At 40.7% G+C, this 12,847-nt stretch overlaps 1 long non-coding RNA gene across 1 annotated transcript in view; it reads left to right on the top strand.

Moving 5' to 3' along the window:
- Nucleotides 1-1,546: 1,546 nt before the first annotated feature.
- The window catches only part of LOC138295827 (uncharacterized), a 45,631-nt gene continuing 34,330 nt past the window's right edge, over nt 1,547-12,847 (top strand). Inside the window, exon 1 of the long non-coding RNA XR_011203694.1 lies at nt 1,547-1,629. This is a non-coding gene — a long non-coding RNA (uncharacterized lncRNA). The remainder of the gene's footprint in view (nt 1,630-12,847) is intronic.

The following is a 12,847-nucleotide window of genomic DNA, read 5'->3' on the forward strand; positions in this document are numbered from 1 at the left end:
TAAGCCAATAGATGAAGATATTTATATATATGTATATATATATATATATATATATATATATATATATATATACACATATATATGTATGTATAGATAGATAGATAGATAGATAGATAGATAGATAGATAGATAGATAGATAGATAGATAGATAGATAGATAGATAGATAGATAGATAGATAGATAGATAGATTTCAATCACCAACAATCCTTCTGACAATCTCAATGCAGGATTGATGCAGACACCGATATTGCTCCGAGCTTTTTATTTTGCCATGTGCATTTCTACCATAACGTGTTTCAGCCACTTCAGACAGCCTTGATCACATAGTTTTTACGCACCTTGATTGTGATCTTATGTACTACTACGTCATCGTGGGAACAGACAACATGGGGGTTATTCTAACTTTGGAGGAGTGTTAATCCGTCCCAAAAGTGACGGTAAAGTGATGGATATACCACCAGCCGTATTACGAGTTCCATAGGATATAATGGACTCGTAATACGGCTGGTGGTAAAACCGTCACTTTTCCGTCACTTTTGGGACGGATTAACACCTCCTCCAAAGTTAGAATAACCCCCCATATGTTTACACCCTTTGCCCTGTCACCATTACAAACTCAAATACACAAAAATTTGAACACATAAAATAATCAAAACACAATCACAATAATTATCATCAATAAATTGTTCAAATATTTCCCAAAAGTTATGTACTCGAATATTACGTCATTAAAACAAAAATCACAAATTTATAGTTTTTCCTTTGTACGATCTCATGTTTGGGTGCAAGTAATTATTGATGGTAGTGCCAGATGACCCACATTGATGAACCTAGAAATCTCTTAACCAATTTATTTTAATGTACTGAGATTATAGCTAGTTGACTCATTTCTGCTGTCTTTTACATTCAGTTTTGACTTATAAGTTGCTAGATAGAGTTTTGAAAGAAGTATTTTTTGAGCAGTTGGCATTGAGTGAACTATTTCTCGTTCAGGACCAGCTCGCCCTTTGTTAGGCACCGGAATAATGCAAGGTACTTGTGTTTTACTTGGAAGGGACTATGGTGAGGTCGGCTGTTTAGTGAGATCGGGTGGTGTCGAGGGTTTAGTACCCTGTGATTTGTGCGTACGAAGCGTTTTTGTTAAGTTTTTCGGGTTTCGAGTCACAACATTTTGTGTTTTTAGTTTTTGTTCATTTAGTGAGATTGCATGGAGTGGAGGGTTTACTGCCCTGTGATTTGTGCAAATGAAGCGTTATTTATAATTCCTTTTGAGGTTTGAGTCACGATTCCTATTGGTTTCAAGTCTTGGATTATATCACTAATGTATCTGAATTTTTCGATCAGCAGTTATGTTTTTGGGTGTTGTAATTACATGTGATTTGCAGCTTTTAGAATTCGTGAGGTTACATCAGATTGGAGAACCAGCCCGTTGTTGCATAACATTAAGGCACTATAACGGAAGGGAAAGGTCATGTCTCTTTAAAGAATTTAAGACACGTGACTGGCCGTTTAGAATTTAAATAGAGGCGGAATTGGCGCCCACTGTCATTTATCATGTAATGGTATTGGTGTGTCATGTGAGTGGTTTACTGTGGCCTGAATTGAGTAAAATCTGTGACTTGTACTGGTGAGTAATAGAATCGGCATATTTGATTTTGGAGTGCCTGTCTTATCGGATGAGGGTTCGCATCTAAACATGATGTGTATGTATATGTATTTAACAATGTTATTTTGTCTTGGTGAGAAAACAACATACACATATATATAATAATAATATGTTTTTTCTACAAGTGCATGTTGTTCAAAAGCAAACAATTGCACGTTATTAAATCCAATCAGGATATACTGGCTTTTTACCATGTCCATTAACATTGTTTCGATAAAGGTGTCTGGTCGGCAAATGTTTTGCCCTCTTTATTAGTTATTCATTGGCCGCAGTTATTTTTAACGTTTGTCGGTTATTACCAGTACCCACTGGCACAGACTATGGGATTTTGTGAGGCCTTACTGATACCAGTTACATTGTTGCAAGTATAGTTTGAAGATGTCTGTGTCGTTTATTACTTTGTTGACATTGAACGATATGGGTTAGGAGGTTTTTCACGGCTTTCCTCCTTCCAATATCTAAAGTTGTTTGGTTCTCCGTATGTTATTAAGATGTACTTGTGATTTGATGTTGCGGATTGGTTTATTGCTGAGGCACTACAGTTCTCAAACGCCTTCCTTGCACATTATTATACATAATAGTAAGATTAAACCCATACTTGTCACTTCTAATCAGATCTAATATCAGGATACATAGCAATCTTTTTTGATGAGGTGCCTATTCAGTGGATTAATTTCTATTACATATTTTTAAGGAACATCTCATAAAGCATCTGTGATACTAAGGTAATTTACTTTGGAATATTCGGAAGATTATCATATATCTGTTTACATTGGAAGTGAACTGAGGATCGTAACAGGTTTCACATGTATGAAATAATTTGGTATGTGATTATAATGGGGAGTTAATCTATTCATGATTTTTTTACTTAATACTGTTTATTTTTTTATTTTTTATTGGCCCACTTGGTGGGTAGGTTATAATGGCTGGTGGAATAATTTCTTTATACTTACTTACTTGAAGACACAATTTATCCAAACATCTACACTTACGAAAGTAGATTGTTATGAATCTGTTTAGGATTAAATTAGGGTAGTCAATAAGGAATATTGAGGCGATCTCGGAGATTTTCGTTATCATTAGATGCTGATAGCAGGGATATGCTTTTCAGTAGACTTTATTGAATATTGGGGAATGAATGTACCTTAAATATTTTTTAATTGTTTGTCAAATGTTTTTTATTATGTCTGAAATATCTATGACATTACTTGTTTTTGTTTCTGTCCTTAAATTTGTAATTTGTCAGTTTAGGTATATTTTTAAGTATATACTATATTATGTTATATAGGAAATGCATGTATTTTTTGTATGTTTGTCTTACGGCCCGATGAAGTTCACGCGTGGTGAATGAAACGTGTTGGCTGTTGGCTGTTGGTCATTACATGGAAGAAAATAAAGGATACATTGATACAGTTTGATTGGATGGTCTATCGTCTGAAATACTGCTGGTATCCTTCCAACTAATTTATATGGACTATATGGTTACATAACCATGTTTCTTACAAACACTATTTTCATTGTGGTGTCCTCTAGTGGCTGTTCTGAGCATTCCAGGCTAATGCCTAAAGTTTATTTCTGGTAAGGATTTTTACTGGGTTTATATGATAATTATGTTTTATTAATCTCCCCTTATTTGACCATGATTCAGGCCAACTTAACATCCTTATTACACAATGAATGTTTGAACCATCAATATGTTTAGGTGACCCTTCTAATTTATTTCTCTCGTTACTCCTCCATGGCGGTCTTGTCTCTTTTTGGGGGGAATTCTGTTAGCCAGCCAGCTAATCTGATGGTGAGGTAGTAAAAGTGGTATTCTATTGCAATTACCATGGCAGATTTAAATTAGTATGTTAAATGGCAACATTTTCATTTTTGGCTGTGGATACAGGAAGAAGGTAAATGGAAGTGCTTTAGTTATACGCAGGGCACTGGAATTATGTGGCAGGAAAATTCCAAATTATGAGGCAGTGTTGACCAATTTATGTGGCAAGAAATGTCCAGTTATTAATTTACAATGCCAATATCTCTAACTCAAGAAAATGTGAGACCCTTTGCATTGCAAATGTTTATTACATGCAAGTCACCCCTGAGGTAAGTCCTAGTTAGTTCCAAGGGCAGGGTGCAGTATATTTAAAAATCTAGACACATTGCTAACATCATTTTTCACTACTGCAATGCCTATCTCTGCATTCTTTCAGTGTAAACTTCAATTGGGGAAAAAATAGAAATATTGAGTTTGATATCTCTAGACTCACAACTTAAAATCACACCTCATGATGCAGTTGGATTTTAAATTGTGAGTCTGAAAATGCCACTTTTAGAAAGTTGGCATTTTCTTACTTTAACCATTCTGTGCCTCTGCTGTCTCTGAATACAAGTCTGGGGTGGATGGCTGCCGGGCTTTGTGCATTCCCTCTAGTCAGTCACACACATACATAGCGTGGGTGTGGCATTTCTATCCTGATGGCCCATCACCAGGCTGATGGGTCCTCCTGGGCTAGATGGGAGGGATGAGCTGAGACACCTGATTAGGGCTGTGCCTCTCCTCAAACAAAGGGCTACATAACCCTCTGTATAGTGTCTGGAGCCAGGGAAGGAAGTGCAGGGACCTTGAGATCTTCAAAGGCCTCTTTGAAGTCTCCCCCAGTTCAAATACACATTTGGGTAAAAGTCCTGGACCCCAAACCCCACCAAATCAGACATCTACTGGAACCAAAGACACTATGCAAAGAAATAGACTGTAGTGCTGCACTTAGGGACAGCCACTCCGCAACTGCATTGTTGTGTTGCCCTCCTGTTTATTGTGTTGTGTGCTTAGGAGGGACTGCAACTTTGCTACTTGCTTTGCTGTGTTAGTCTGCTTTCTGCTGCTTATTGCCTGCAGGGAGAAGGACTGGACGTGTTCTATACATGCTCGAATCCCTTCAGTTCTGGGCCTCAGTAGTGGGTCCTGCAGCTGATTTAAGCAAAACCTGATGCATCACCTCGAGGGCAGGAGAAATTCCAATGCATCTCTGCCTCGATAACAGCAGATTCCCAGCCTGCGTGGCTCAACTCAACGATGATTGTGCTCTCATCGATGCCTCTTTGCTCCATCAAAGGTACTGTTTCAGCGGCACCTATATGTTTTCTATAGCTTTCCTACCTTCCATTGTGGTCAGCCTGGAGTTTGGATTTGAACCGGTCCCTCACAACCTCTAGTAACCTTTTGCTCACTAGTGACTTCTAAGCACTGTTTTCACATTTAATCTTAGAAATTTCATATATCGACATCTACTTTTTGGATTTTTGTCATTTTGGTCTTGTTTAACTCAAATATTATCTATTTCTCTAAGCTGGTGTGGAGTGTGTTACTGTAATGAAGTGTTGCACAAATACTTTATATATTACCCCTTAAGTTAAGCCTGACTACTTTGTGCCAAGCATTAGGTTTAGGGGGTATGTGTGTGTGTGCGTGTATGTATTCACTGAAAAACCAAATGTTACAGGAAAGTTATAGTTAGGCACACATTTCACTTGTACAAAACCAGTTAAATTCAGCAATTAAAGTTACCTGATCGAACTATAACATACGCCCCCACAATGCACTGCTTATGACCTCACAGATTACAGCACATATGACCTGGTCAGTAACATCACTGGTGGCATCTCAAACTACATCACTGATGACATCATCCAGTACGTGCAAGTGTTTTCTAAACGTTTGAGTGTTAAGCATACGTTCTGTACTACTGAGTGTTATTATTTTTAACACATTATGTGAGTGGCTGTGTAACTGTGTATTGGTGTTTGAGTGTATGTGTGAATACCTGGAAGGGTGTATGAGTGGGTGTGTGAGTGCCTGTATGGGCATGTACGTAGGTGTGTGAATAGCTGTGTGGGTGAGTGAGTGACTATATTGGTTAGTGAGTGGGTGTGTCAGTGGCTGCATGGGTGAGTGAGTGGCTGTGTAAGTGGCTATATGGGTGGGTGATTGGGTGTGTAAGTGACTGGTTGAATAAGTGGCTGTATGGGTGAGTGAGTGGGTGTGAGTGGCTGTATACATAAGTAAGTGGGTGTTTAAGAAGCTGTATTGGGTGTGTGGCTTTGTGAGTGGCTGTATGGATAAGTGACTGATTCTATGAGTAGATGTATGGGTGAGTGAATAATTGTGAGTGCATGTATATGTGAGTGAGTGGGTGTTTGTGGCTCTATGGATGAGTGAATGGTTGTGCAATGACTTGTATGGGTCTGTGAATGGGTATGTGAGTGGTGGTGTGGGTGTGTGAGTGGGAGTATGAGAGGTCATATAGGTGTGTGAGTGGGTAGGTGAGTGCTTCTGTGGATGATGTCATCAGTGATGTCATTTGAGATATCATTAGTGATGCCACTGACATGTCATGAACGATGTAATATGTGAGGTCATAAGCAGTGCACTGGGGGGCGTAAATTAGAGTTGGCTCAAGTAAATATAACTGCTGAATTTTACTGGTTTTATAGGAGTGAAATGTGAGCCTCACTATAATGTCTCTGTAACCCTGGGTTTATTCAGTAAATTCCTGTTTTTTTTTTTAAATTCTACTTCCTTACTATAACACTGCTGTAACCGTTGTTTTTTCAGTGACTTTCTAAGGTTTTTTAATGTTGTTTCCTAACTATAAAGTCTATGTGAATTTATAAGGTCTTTAACTTTAATTCCTAACTGTACCTACTAACCTTTGACAGTGAGTGTGTGGGTGGGCATAAGTGTCTCAGGTCTGTGAATGGGTGTGACATTGTATGAGTGTCTGTCAGTGGGTGTGTGTCTCAGTAGGTCTGTGAGTGGGTGCATGAGTCTGTGAGTGCCAGAGTGGGTCTATGAATGAGTACATGAGTCTCTGGGTAGGTCTGGCAGTGGGTGTATGAGTCTGAGTGGATCTGTGAGTGGGTCCATATCTTTGTGAGTTGGTCTGTGAGTGGGTGTGTAAGTGGATCTGTGAGGGGTGCATAAGTGGGTCTGTGACTGAGTGTGAGCCTGAGAGTGGGTGCATGAATGTATGAGTTGGTCTGTGCGTGGGTGCATGAATGTATGAGTGGATGCATAAGTGTCTAAGTGGGTCTGTGAGTGAGCGCATGAATCTGAGTGGGTCTGTGAATGAATTTGTGACTGAGTGGGTCTGTGAGTGTGTGCATGAATCGCTGAGTGGGTCTGTGAGTAGTTGAGTGAGTGTCTAAGTGGGTCTGGGAATGGGTGCTGACTGAGTAGGTCTGTGAGTGGGTACTTGAGTCTTTGAGTTCATCGGTGAGTGATTGCATGAGTTCCTGAGTGTCTGTGAGTGCATGAGTTTGAGTTGGTCTTTGAGTGGGTGCGTGAGCCTGAGTGGGTGCCTGAATTTCTGAGGGTCTGTGAGTGGGTGTATCAATGCCGGCCGCACCCCGCCCTTAGCTGATTTTGGCCCCAGGGACCCCATTCCCTGGGGCCTGGCCATGTTTCTTGGATGCCCCCAAGGGCACCCAGTGTGCAATGGGACTGCAGGGGATCCTCAAGGGCCTTTCAGTCCCAGCCAGCTCCCCACCTCCTGTGGGACCTGGCATTGTTATTGCACACAGGGAGCTAATAAACATGCAGTTAACTTTGTTTAACTTTGACAGCTTCCTCCCACTGAAACTGGAGTGTTTGCTTTTGCTTGGCGGGAGCTGGTGGTCTCCTAACAAGCAAGAGGAAACAGCTATGTCCCGGGGTCGGGCATCCCGGTACACAGGAGCTGGTGCTGAGGTAGTGGTCCCGAGGGCCATTATTGGCTTCAGGAGGGGGGTCCCCCTCCTTTTTGAAAATAAAACAAATCCCTGGTGAGGAGGTGGTCCACAAGGTATGGGGCGATCTGCGCTGCCCCTTGCACAGTTTTTATAATTAAAGCCTTGGGGAGGGGATGGTCCCTAGGGGGTCCACACGGCATCCCACCCATTTTTTTTTTTTTTAAATTAAAGGCCTTGGCAGGTGGTGGTCCCTGGGGTCTAGGGGAGCCCTCCAGGCCCCATGTTATAATTTACAAGCGCCCCGGGGAGGTGTAGGTCCCCGGGGCATAATGCCCTAGGAAGAAGCCCCATGTGCACTCCTCTATTTTTTAAGTATGTTTAAATGCTCCTGGGACCTTGCCCACATGAGGGTTTAGTATTAATAAGCATGGGGGCAAGTTGTCACAAATTTGGAGCAACAGTTTTTTTTTTTTTTTTTTTTTATTAAAGTGCTGTTTTGTCCCGGCAGGGTCCCTCAGGGACACTTCAAGCCAGGAAGTGTTGGCAGCCATCTTGGGACTAGGCTTGACCTGAGTCCCAGCTGCTGGAGTCCCACAGGTAATTCCTCCCCCCCCCCCCCCCCCCCTCACAGCAAAAAAGCATATTTTTTAACAAATTGCCACATTGCACGGCGTATCCATGGATCCTGCAAAGTTTATTTAAAAACTACGCACAGGCTTTCGCGCATTATTTTTTGAAGCTCCAAATGTATGTATATATATGTGTTTATATGCATGTAAATATATTTATACATTATATATTACCTAATACCAATAGCCAGTAGTTATAGTTAGGACCAACTTTCCATAGATGGAGCATTTTTTGTTTTGATAGTAACTTTGATGAATCTTCATTAGGTTTTCAAAAGTAGTGTGCCAGTTCCGCTGCTGTCTGTAATGTTTCATAGTGATTCAACAAATGGAGGCCGAGAAAAACGAGGGGGGTCCCAAAACACTTTTCCCCCCACGCAATATCTATAGGGATTTTCTAGTTTTCAGACACAACTACAGCCTGAACTGCTGAATGGGATTACACGAAGGGACAGATTTACAAGGCTCTTGTGCCACACAGCATCACTTTTTGTGGCACTCCATGGTGCTCTGCAGTGTGCCGCATTTACAAGGTAGCGCTAAGCCACATTTTGGGGCTTAACACGGCCTTTTAAATATTGGCCAATCTGAGGCAGTTTTCTGCTCCAGAGGGGTGAGCAGTGGAACGCCCACAGCAACAACCATTGCAACACCCATTGCTTTCGATTCTGCCCCAGATTTACAAGAAGGTTCGAATCTGTGGTAGCACCAAAAACTAACGCCACCCCAGCAGCACAAATAGAAGTGCCAAATAACAATTGTAGATTGTTTGTGCAGGAAGGGACACCTTAAACAATCAATCCCCTTAAAGCATACACAATTGCACTATGGTGCAATAGTGCCTGTGTTGGCACTGGCAGCTAAATTCAGCACTGGTGCAGGGAGAAACACAGGGGTGCACCGTATTTTAGTAGTACAGCGCATCCCTGCATTACTAAAGTGATGCAGCGTGGCACTGCAAATTTTGTCCAAGCACCAAGCTGCTTCACTTTTTATTAAATTAGGCCCTAAATTTGACAGAAAATTAGATCTTGGTCCAAAAAGAGTGCTGTTATTTGGTACAAATCCGTTCAGTAGTTTTGGAGTTAATAACAGAAAAAGAAAATTGTATATCTAGGGACGCTGATGGTTCATGGATCTGACAGATCTGAAAATAAGATCTGACTGGCTGCTAACACCTTAATCAGGAAGTGCAGCTTTACCTCGTAAGGGAGGTGGGGACACTGGGCCAGGCTCCTGCTATGTCCCATCCTCAGGAAACCTTGGTTTTCCTGCCCATACTAGTACAGGCAGGGAAACTTCTTTTTGCTCTCACTTTTTGGGCAAAATTTAAAGTTCCCACCAAGCAAAGACAAACAGCAGGGGCCAGATTTAGTTATTGTTGGACGAGTTGTCCTGGCACAATGGTCATGGATATCTTGTCCGCTGAAATCCAATTCCCATAAGATATAATGGGATTTCATTTTCGGCAGAAGGGATATCCGTTACTATTGTGATGGAGTGACTCACCTGTTAATATATAAACCAGGTCCTAGGTCCACTCCTAGTGGACGGTAGCAGGAAAAATGCTCCCACACACTGGTAGCAGACTTTTCAACTGGGGTCATGCCTGTTGTGAAGCAGACAGGGGAACATGTGGAAAAAATAGCTTCCGCCTGCAGGGAGCAGCATTTTAGCTGCTTCCTATGGGTGGGAGCAATGCCAGCTCCTGCTGGAGGCGGAGACAGTTGGGGCTACGGGAGGATTGGAACTCCCCTCATGGCCTTCAACAAAAGGCAGTGGGAGCCCTGGGTGGGCTGCAGGGCACCCACCATTTGGTGGAGAGACCCCTGGGGATTGAGTCCCAATATTGGCATGGGGAGGGGTGCTGCGTGCCCCTCCCCTTTTACATACTAGCCAGGCCCCAAGGGATGGCATCCGCAGGGCCAATAGTGGCCCAGGGAGGGGGGCTGTATGTATGTAAGGCTGGGCCCATGGAGATATGGCCTAGGTGGGCTCCATGGCACCCATCTTTTACAGGGCATGTCCCAATCTTGGCCCCAGGAGAGGGGCTGCCTGCCCTCCTTTATAATAAGGCCAGGCCCTGGAGATGGGGTTCCAGGCCTGAAATTGGCCGGGGAAGGGCTGCGTACCCTCCAACATAATTTGTCATGGGCCCCGGGGATGGGTTTTCTAGGGCCAAATATAGCCTGGGTAAGTGGGGCAACATACCTCCCTCCACTAAAAAAGGGGGGCAGGACAGGAGTATCACTGGAGCCAAAATCAGCTGAGGTAGGGGTGCTGTGTGCCGCTGATCCGGGTAGATGGCCTTTGGAGCTTTGGTCATAGGGATTGGCCATAGGCCAGGCTCTGCGACCAGGCCCTGCCACGCAAGGCTTTCAGATGAACACAGCATGGGTTGGTTGCATGCAGGTGGTTATCCATGCACAGGAGAGGTTGGATTAACGTATTGTAATTACAAATTACTTTACATTAAAAGAATTGATATTCATGGAAAAAACAAAGGTTCCGGGGATGTTATAGGTAGCAAATATAATTTAAAAAACCTTAAATTCACAAAAAATGCAGAGATTTTTATGAACACAAAACCATAGAAATTCATTAGTTATAGTTATCTTAAGTGACTAAAACTCAAGCTCTAAGGTATCTAGAACTGTGCCCTTGCAAAGTACTGCTAATTCCCCACATTTTCTCACTCATATCTTCTATGAAATAATTTATAACATCACTCCAAAATTTGCTCTAAAATGATTGATTAGAACGCTGTGTATAGCGGGGTGTGAGCAATAGTTCTTGTGCAAAATAATGTGGGTTTTGATAACCTGATGTCATTCATTGTATTCTTTATTCCTAAATTCTTGGTGGGAAAATGGAAGTTAAATAGCCAGCATGTGCTTCACAAGACAGTCGCTTCTACACGGCTGCCAAATCTAAAATGATACCATCCAGAACACATCCTTTTACATCGGGTGGAAATCCATTAAATCGCTAAATCAAAACATAGTTAATCAGAACAAGAATCTAAAAGAAAAGGAATGCATCTTTCTCTTATACACGGACCTAAAAGGAAATCATTCATAACCAATATAAGGGCACTTCAATAGAAAACATTAAATCATGCTCAAATACTTTTAAACAATCGTTTGTGACAATATGCAAATCATTTGAATTAACATCCATTTTTCACCATGATCTGGCATCTTCCTACCCTAAATGTCTTTATATAGCCTTCTTGGTATGTAAGTTACCGCCACAATAATATAATTCATATTATCACTCACATTATAATCGTGAGTCTTATGTTGTTTTTAACTTCCAGCCATCTGAAATCAATAATGAACCCTAATCATCATGGTAAAAAAAATACAATTTTTACACACTTTTTATAAAGACTACTCAATACAGAACACCAAAATGAAACCAGTCCGTATTTTTAGTCCCCTTACAATTGTGGGTTTTATAGCATTGTTTAAAAACCTATGAATGTTTTCTCCAGCCCCATAATACAGTCATCTGAAATCAATGATAAATTCCAATCATTGCTGTAATCAGTCACTACCCAAAATCGAGTACTATGCTCTTGTGAAACTATCACTATTCTCTATTCTTACCAATAGTCTTCAATCGGTGGATAAAAGTCCTGATTTTATCGTGCATAAGTAAACCAACCACCATTTTGAGCTGTCCCTTAGTATCCTATTCAGATTGCCCACAAGTTTCAAACAGTCTGAACGCGGAAGTTCTTCCAGTTCTCTTCAATAGTTAACATTTACTTAAAACGGAATCTACATTTAGATTCCTTATGCCATTAAAATTCAATCTTCAAAACAAAATCCAATGTAAACAATGTATCTACTTTACTCTAAACAGTAAATACTGAATGTTTTAAGCCATGAATTCCTTCCAAGAAAATAAAAAAACATAAGAAAACACTAATATATGAACCCCATACCAAACATGCTTGCAGTTCGAGTGCTACCTTCAAATCTGACCCTCGATACAAGCTCATTGATCAAAAAGACCTTTATTTGAAGGATATAATTTGTAAACCATATTTAATTAGAGGCCAAAACAAAACCTCCAATTGCATCAAATAGTGTTCACCTTTAAAAGGAATTGCAATAGGATATTTAGTATCCTGATTCTTGAAAGTTATAATGTATTCTTTCCAACTTTCCTTATTGTGGAACCAACATATTGTTTGTTACGAATGCAAGCGACCACGTAAATACAATGCATAGTGTTACAGTTGGTGAAAGCTAATACCTCAAATTCACATGTTTTAGTAATATCCATAAAATACTTTTTAATATGTGACACATATTTGCAACAAATACAATTTTCACATGTGTAGCAATCCTCTGGTAACCCTTTTGAAGTATTGGAAGAAGCTTCCTTATATTCGCTATTTTCCTTGTATCTGATGGTGTGACTGGGAGAGAGAAGTGTTCTTGATGGTGCTTTCTTGCATTGTAATATTATTTTTTTTAGTTGAATTTCTCAGACATCTGGATCTAAGGAGACAACACCCCAAATGCTTCAAAATAATTCTGTATATTACATTGTTACCATTAATATATGTTGTAATAAATCTAATGTCCTCTTTCTTCAGTTTCTTTTCTTTTTTTAGAGGTTTCTCTGTTTATCTCACTAACATGTTCCTTAGCTAAACCCAAAATCTATTCACTGTAGCCTATCTAAAGAAGCCTTTGTTAACACCCTTTATTGTTTCTCATATTCAAGTTGTAAAATGCAATTTTTCTTGTCTCAAATCTTGCCAAAAGGAATATTATTACTCTGCTTCAAGTGACCTGATTGGGCATGTAGAATAG

Source organism: Pleurodeles waltl, chromosome 1_2, assembly GCF_031143425.1.
Source record: "Pleurodeles waltl isolate 20211129_DDA chromosome 1_2, aPleWal1.hap1.20221129, whole genome shotgun sequence".
Taxonomy (NCBI): Eukaryota; Metazoa; Chordata; class Amphibia; order Caudata; family Salamandridae; genus Pleurodeles; species Pleurodeles waltl.